We start from the raw sequence: 8,471 nt of genomic DNA on the forward strand, positions 1-8,471 counted from the left end.
AGGATAGCTTGGCGGAGGAATTCTGGGAGTTGAAGTCCACGAGTCTTCAAGTTGCCAAGTTTGGGTACCCCTGTTCTATGTTCTATGACAAGGGTCTTCAGGCTCGGGCCACTTTCAGACTTGGGGACTTCAACTCCCAGAATTCCTGAGCTAACATGACCGGAGGAGGAATTCTGGGAGTTGAAGTCCCCAAGTCTGTCAAGTTGTTTTTATCCCCCACTTCCGGCTCCTCCGCCACCCCGGCCCCGCCCTTTGCTTCCGGCACTATATAAGGGGCGGCGTCGGCGGCGCCAGGCTCCACTTGACTCCACAGCGGGGTCGAGGCGGGTTGTGGGGCGTTTGGCTGGGGAAGCGGCGCCGCGCCATGGAGAGGAAGAAGCGGCTGACCCTGGAGCTGCGCAACAAGAAGCCCGCCGAGGTGAGACCCCCCACCCTCGGCGGCGGATGATTGGGGGGGGGTCGCCTTCTCTTCCACCCCCTCCCCACGCTTGCACACGGACACGTTGGAGGCTCGCGCGGGAAGCCTCCGGTGGGGGGGAGATGGGGAGGCTGCCCTCTTCCTCCCCCCAGGAGGGTCTCACGCCGGACCCATCACCCCCAAAAGACCTCCGGTGAAATACGCCCCCTCCCCGACCGTTTCCTTCCACCACCCTCCCCGCGCAGTTGGGGATCGGGCTCCACGTTGGGCCTGGGGGGTCAGCTTCCACCTGCTCCATCCCGTTTCCCACGACAGGCGCCCCTCCCAGCTCTCGCCCCTCCCTCCCCCGCGAGAGGGAAGGAAGGGACGACCCTCCCCGCGCCCCGAAAAAAAAAAAAGCCTTAAGGAAAAAAAAGCCGGGATGATTTTCTGTGGGGGGAGAGTTTGGAGAGATCTCGCGGTGGGGGTGGGGAAGAAAAGCGGGGGTGTTGGAACAGGACCGGGCGGGCTGCATGTCTCGTGCACGTGGGTCTGTTTTTTTGGGAGGGGGGCACCAAAATGGAGGGACGGGCTGAGTAGGTGCGGGGGGAGGGAAAGACATGGGATGCTGCTGGGAAGGGGCCATCCGGCTTTGTTGGGGGGTCGCTGAAGCATGGCATTGGGGAAGGGGACACCCCCCGCAGAAGGAGTCCGAATTGACGAGCAAACTTCGTGCCGCCGCCTGGGGCGGGGGGATATGCATGATGGGGTCCGAGTCTTTACAGGTCTCCGGACGTTTTGCCCCCTACCCCCTTTCTTCCCCCCCCCCCCAAAAAAAAAGGGGATCTGGGGTTTTGCAAGGGTTCCCCCCTCGCGTGACTTTGGCAGAGGATGGAGTTGATTGGTGAGCGCTGCCTCCTGCTTGAGGCAATCTGTGCTGTGATTGGTTGCTGTCGAGTAAAGGGGGAGTTTCCCTTTTTCCCGCCTTTTTGCTTCTGTTTGCATGCTGTTGAGATTTACCTCAGGGTCGTTCCTGACTATCTTGTCCGCTCAGGCATGAGGCAATCTGTGCTGTGATTGGTTGCTGTCGGAGTAAAGGGGGAGTTTCCCTTTTTCCCGCCTTTTTGCTTCTGTTTGCATGCTGTTGAGATTTACCTCACGGTCGTTCCTGACTATCTTGTCCGCTCAGGCATGAGGCAATCTGTGCTGTGATTGGTTGCTGTCGGAGTAAAGGGGGAGTTTCCCTTTTTTCCCACCTTTTTCTTCTGTGGGCTCTTTGATTTACAATTTGTTGTTAGCAGTAAAGCCCGTTAAGTTTTCCAAGCGCACGTATGTCCCAGGGAAGAGATGTGACTGCTGTGGGCCTTTGGGGGTGGGAAAACACCAGACCCCTCCCCGACACCTCTGAATCGGGGCACTTTCTCCCCTCCACGGTGCAGAAAAGGCTGCTCCACCTGCAGGATCTCAAGCTCTACAAGTGCGAGGTAACAATGCTGATCAACTACCTCAAGAGCATCTTCACTCTTCTGCCTCAGCTGATCTTTATTGATTGGTTTGACGCCAATGACAAAGAAAGACCCCGACTCGGACCCGGAAGCTGACGGGCTGGACGATGAGAACGGAGACTGAGTAGTCCGGCCCGGGAGTGGGGCTTCGATCGGTTGCCGTCTCGACTTTTCTCACTTTCCTCCAACTCTCAGAGAGCGGGTTGGAATGTGTTAGAAAATGGTGGACTCCTTCGAGGCCGTAGTAAACCTGCTGGGAAGTCGATCCAGCAACTTTTTTCAAAACCTTTAGACGTCTATGCTGTTGTGGTTATTTGAGGCGGCGGGGCAGACTCACGGAAAAGAACGATATGTCAGATGAAGGGGAGAGAGATACATGGGGAGAGACATAGAGAAGGGTTTTGTGGTTGGGTAGGCATGGCTAGGGGGGTCATGTGACTGGGTGGGAGTGAGTGACATCAAGTTGGCCATGCCCAGCCAGGTTTTGTGGCTCCCGGTGGTTTTTTTTTCTGTGGAGAACAGGTCCAAAAGGTTGCAGATGCCTCGACTAGACATACCCAAATCCTGCAACTGTTCTTCGTATGTAATATTGTCTCTGGGACTTTAATCATCTTAGTTGCTCTTCTCTGCAATTTTTCCAAAGTCCCAACATCTTTTTTTGTTACTGTGGGGACCAGAACTGGATGTAGTTATTCCAGGTGTGGCCTTACTAAAGTTTTATAAACTGGTGCTAATATTCATATGATCTTGTCTATGCCTCTATTTAGACAACCCAGGATTGTCTTAGCTTTTTTGACTGCTGTCGCACACAGCTGGTTCATTCAAGTGATGGTCCACTAGGACTCCAAGGTCCCTCTCACTGTGACTATTGTTGGAGGAAAGGGAAGGATTTAGTGTTGTGCCCTGTCTGGCGAAGGCCTGGGATTTCATCTGACCTTTGACCTCCAGATTAATCGGGAGTTTAATTCACAGACTCTCCCTTTAGCATAGGAACCTGATTCTAGGAATCGCCTGTGATCTCAGTTCGTGGAGATGTGCCTTCCAACTCTTATTATTCTGTTATTGTTATTCTGACTTATGACCTCAATTGAGTCCAAAATGTCTGGCTGAAATATTGGTTAAGTGAGTTTTGCCCCATTTTGCGACAGTTAGCAACAAGGTTAAATGTCAGAAGGTCACGAAAGGGTCCGCGTGATGCCAGGACATGGCCACCGTCATAAGCATGATGCAATGAACAGTCGTCTGAATGTTGACCATGTGATTGGGGAATCCTGCAACGTCATGTGAAAAATAGACATTTTACCTTTTTCAGTGGCATAACTTTGTTGAATTGCTGTTTGTAAGTCAGTGACTGGCCGGAATTGTGAACCAGTCTCTGATGCCGGGGGTGGTCTTTTCCTTGTAGAAGATGAATTAGATGACAAAGATGACCTGAACACCAAGGATCAAGAGAAAGGGGGTGGTGGTGATGAGGTGAGTTCTAACATCCCATCTTCTGCACAGTTGTGTCCATGGTGATGGGTTGCTTTGTACGCCAAGATTGTCAGGCCAAGGTAACTGCCAAGATTTGTTCTTTCATCGCAACAAATCTTGCTACAAACAACTCTGCAAATCTCAGTGGAGTTCTTTTTAACAAGATTTCTTGTGATGAAGGAATCCGTGGTCCAAGAAATACACCAGGTGAACCACAAGTAATCCTAATTTGTCAGGACGAAGATGAGGAAGCTGGTGGGTATATTGTTCTAACTTCCATGGGTGAGAATCATGTCTTGGATTGGGTGGGGAGGAGACCCTTTGGAGATCCATCTTCTAGGCCAGCGTTTTTCAACCTTGGCAGGTTCAAGGTGGGTGGACTACGACTCCTAGAATTCCCCAACCAACTAATGCTTGCTACCAGGGTGCACTCACTCCTGCTGCCAGGGGAACTCCACTAGAGCCCCTTCTAGTGGAGACTAATGACAGGAGGAAGGTCTTGCCTTCTTTATATAGAAGAGCTGATCGCCGTCCCTCACCTTATTTCCGTAGGCCTTCCTTTTGGCCCACAGACACGGGGTTTGACACCTCTCAACCCCAGGGGGCGTACACCCACAGACAAGACCAACGACTGGACAGATCCAGGTTCAGAGGCAGAAATAGACAATACTTTTAAGGCAAGTGATTATTTCGTGGCACAGGCAGTCGCCCCTTTTGCCGCTCCCAAGTGGAGACAGGTCCAACCCTCCCATTGGAGGTCGCTTAAGCCTATTTGCCAATCAATGGGAAGCAACCACAACGGACACCTGGGTCTTGAATACTGTGAGACTAGGTCTCACCCTCGAGTTCCTTTCTGCTTCCCTTCCTTCCGTTGATTTGCCTCTAGTATGTCGTCCTCTGTATTACGATCCTGTGTATAATATTGCTTCTGTGTTCCTGATTTTGTATGCTGATTTTTGCTGTATGGTATTGTACATAAAGAGGTGTCTTATATAGATGAATCCTGCAGAATTGCTTTCTTGGGTGTTAGTTGGATCTCCTGCAGTCTGACATTTTTGCTCCCTTGCCACCAGATGTCTCTAGAGGTTCTCCATCCTCCAGGTCATGGTTGTCCCAAAGATGCTTTTTTTCAGGAGGCCGCTGGACTTTTCTTGTGTTTTCTTTTGAAGACGTTTCGCTTTTGGATGCCAGGATTGCATTGGCACAATATTGGAACAATGAGAATACTCCATCAGACGATATAATTTGGAAAATACTAGACTGCAGAGATGGATAGATTGACATTAAAAATAGAGGAAGACACAGAATATTACCTAATATGGAACAGATTTTGCTGGTGGTTAGAGATAAGAGGTAGAAATTAGTTAAAGAAAAAATGTTATGTAAGAATTAAATACAAAGAGTTAAATACAATTATAAATATGTTGATATAATTATTAGAACTATAAATAAGCTAATACAAAGAAATTCAGTATTTTGTTACACTATCATTAGTATATGTGTTGATATTTCTGTTTGTTTTTTTCTCTTTGCTTTTTTGTAAATGGTATGCCCTGACATACACTGTATTCAAAATGTATGAATAAAAATAAAACATATACTTAAAAAAAAGGAAGTTTCTCCTTAATTCCAGGTTGCTTCTCTCCTTGATTAGTTTCCATCCATTGTTCCTTGTTTTGCCGCCTTAAAGTTGCCACGATTGGAGAGCCCTGCTTTAAGGAACACTTAATGTGTAGTTCTTAGTGGGACTACATGTACGTGGGAGGGGAATGAGCAGTGGGGTATCACAAGGTTCTGTCATAGGCCCAGGGCTCTTCAATATAGAACAGAATAACAGTTGGAAGGGATCTTGGAGGTCTTCTAGTCCAACCCCTTGCCTTGGCAGGAAACCCTACACCACTTCAGACAAATGGTTATCCAACTCCTTTTTAAAAACTTCCAGTGTTGGAACATTCACAACTTCTGGAGGCAAGTTGTTCCACTGATTAATTGTTCTCACTGTCAGGAAATTCCTCCTTAGTTCTAGGTTGCTTTTCTCCTTGATTAGTTTCCATCTGTTGCTTCTTGTCCTGCCTATAGGTGCTCTGCAGCATATCCTGACTCCCTTCTTTGGGGCAGCCCCTGAGATACTGGAACACTATCACGTCTCCCCTAGTCCTTTTCATTGAACTAAACATACCCAGTTCCTGCAACTGTTCTTTATATGTTTTGGCCTCCAGTCCCTTCATCATCCTGGTTGCTCTTCTCTGCACTCTAGAGTCTCAAGATTTTTTTTTTTTACATTGTGGCGACCAGAACTGAATGCAGTATTCCAAGTGTGGCCTTATAAAGTGGTATTAACCCTTCATGTGATCTTGATTATATCTCTCTATGCAGCCTAGAACTGTGTCGGCTTTTTTTTGCAGCAGCAGCAGCTGCACATTGCTGGCTCATATTTAAATGGTTGTCCACTAAGACATACCTCCATGTTTGCCCCCAATGTCCTTCGGCTGGAGAAAAACTCCCAGGAACAGCCTTTGACTCCAAAAAATTCAGTCCAAGGTACGTACAGACTGAAAGTCCAAACAAACCAAGCTGCAGTAATGGACAGGACAGGAGAAAGAATTTCAGACTTGAAAGCATGGCAAGACACCAGGAACACAGAGAGGCCACAACTATACCAGGTAAGTTCACGATTTGCTCCCAACAATTTGCTGCATGCAGCTTCCCTTTTTAAACACTTCCCAGCTGTAGCTAATTAAGGGAATCAGGGCCCTTTCCTCCCCATAAGCCACGCAACCCACGTTGCTCCCTTCTCTGTTCCTCCCTGCGTGCCCTAAGATGAAGAAGGGCCTGGGTCTTCTGAATTCGCTCTCCCTTGTTCTACCTCTTCCCTGCTCTGCCCAGCTGGACTTTTCCCTTCCCCAGTTTCTTCCAGAGTGGCTTCCAATGGAGCCGCATTCCCACTCCCTGTCAGCTATTCGGCCTCCCCCTCCAAATCAGATTCCGACAGGCATGACAGCATAGGTACCACCTATACTGTACCTGTGCATTTGATTGTTCTTGCCTAAATGTAGAGCCTTTTTTCACCATTGAATTTCATTTTGTTAGATAGCACCCAATGTTCAAGTCAGTCAAGGTCCTCCTGGATCTTAAGCTCATCTTCTGGAGTGTTGGCTATTCCTGCCAGCTTGGTGTCATCTGCAGATTGGATGAGTTCCCCATCTATCCCCTGTCCAAATCGTTGATGAAGATGTCCTGGGCCTAAAACAGCCTCGGGGTACTCCCTGCATACTTCCCTCCATATAGATGCTGAGTGTGGTTGGTCAGCCAGTTATGAATTCATCTGGTGGTGATGCTGCCTAATCCACATTTTTCTACTTAGTTATGGTCTAATTTATCAAATGCCTTACTGAAGTCCAAGTAAGTTATATCAACAGCATTCCTCTGGCCAACCAATTTTGTCACTAAAGAATGCAATAAGATTAGTCTGGCATGATCTGTTTTTAACAAACTCATGTTGGCTTTTTGTTACTACTTGTTTTGCTTCTAGGTGTGGCTTGATTATCTTTTCCAGTACTGAGGTCAGGCTGATAGTTTCCTGAATCTATTCCCCCACCCCACCCCTTTTTAAAGATGGAAACTACATCTGCTCTTTTCCAGCACTCTGGCAGCTCCCCAGTGGTGCCGGATCTTTGAAAGGGTGCAGGACAGAAAGGTTCTGTATCAATTAATTCTCTGTCCCAGCTGTTCAGTTTAAATGTTTATCCAGAAAGTCTGTGAATTTAATGCCAAGTAACTTGGTCCCTTTCTTTGATGGATGCAAATCATCTCTTTTGCAGTTTTTCTTTTTAATTAATTTTGTTCTTTTTCACATTTTACAAATCTTAACGCTGTGGTAACATCATTATAACAGGTAACAATCTCATACCTATATACCTTTATATACATTCATACACATTTATCTATAGTTTTTTCATATTTTTGTCAATTGCTTACAAGATAATACGTATAAGTAAAAACAGGTATGAATACATGGATACATATAAGAAAAATAATGTATATAAAAGAAACAATAGGACAGGGACGGTAGGCACGTTGGTGCGCTTATGCACGCCCCCTACAGACCTCTTAGGAAAGGGGTGAGGTCAACAGTAGACAGTCTGAGGTTAAAAGTTTTTGGGGTTTGGGGAAGAAACCACAGAGTCAGGTAGAGGATTCCAGACACTGAGCAGGCTGTTATTGCTGAAGTCGTATTTCTCTGTTCTTATTTCTATTATTCAGCCATTTGTACCAAATATCCCAAACTTCATAATACTCTGACTCTTCTTTATCCTTTAATTTTAACGCAAACTTATCCATTTCAGCACAATCTAGAACTTTTTGAATTACTAATTCCTCTGAGGGCATGTTATTATTTTGCGTCCAACGTTGACTTCTATAGTTTTTCCATGGACCAGCTGCCAGCATCATGACTAATAAAACCCGAGCCTTCCCTTTGACGCCACTCCTTTAGCCACACTTTAAAGCTGGCCTTTCCCCCCTTTTTGTTCCTTGTACACTGGTAAAACCCCTGACAAGATACCCACATGCTACTAAATTCACGCCCCAAGTTCATACTCCTATCTCTATAAAATTACTCAGGTGAAAGGCAACTCCTCAAAATCAAGTGGGAGTCTTAACCACCGCTTTGCAAAGCCTTAGTAAGGCTACACCTGGAATGTTGCATCCAGCTTTGGTCACTTACAAAAAAAGGATGCTGTGATTATGAGACCGGAGGCTAAAACAAAGAGTTGCAGGAATGACATATATCTAGTCCAGAGGTCCTCAAACGTGGCCCCTGTAAGGCTTGTGGACTTCAACTCCCAGAATGCCTCGGTCACGTTTGGGGATCTAAAGAAAAGAAGGACCACTTAGAGAACTGGGGAAAGGATCTCCTCAGGCGGCGGATCCCGCGCGGGAGATTCCCCCGGCGACGACGAAGCTCCGCCTCCTCAGCTCGAGCCGAGCCACCAGGCCGGGCTCGAGTGAATGGAAGGGTGGGATATTTCCCTCACGGCGACGCCCCGCCTCTTCCGGCGTCGCCATCGACCCGCCGCCGCGACGAGACTCCTCCT

General features: G+C 47.5%; 1 long non-coding RNA gene across 4 annotated transcripts; it reads left to right on the forward strand.

Moving 5' to 3' along the window:
- Positions 1 to 267: 267 nt before the first annotated feature.
- LOC148128364 (uncharacterized) lies at positions 268 to 4,971 on the forward strand. 4 transcript variants are annotated; one of them, XR_015741258.1, is made up of 4 exons: positions 268 to 418; positions 3,215 to 3,375; positions 3,612 to 3,746; positions 3,928 to 4,971. It is a non-coding gene; the product is annotated as an uncharacterized LOC148128364 (long non-coding RNA). The 4 variants fall into 4 exon arrangements; XR_015741259.1 differs by having other exon boundaries at positions 275 to 418; positions 3,308 to 3,375; XR_015741261.1 differs by lacking the exon at positions 3,612 to 3,746 and having other exon boundaries at positions 270 to 418; positions 3,308 to 3,375.
- Positions 4,972 to 8,471: the final 3,500 nt, after the last annotated feature.

Source organism: Pseudonaja textilis, chromosome 1 (assembly GCF_049901715.1).
Source record: "Pseudonaja textilis isolate UNSWEBS1 chromosome 1, rPseTex1.2, whole genome shotgun sequence".
Lineage (NCBI taxonomy): Eukaryota > Metazoa > Chordata > Lepidosauria > Squamata > Elapidae > Pseudonaja > Pseudonaja textilis.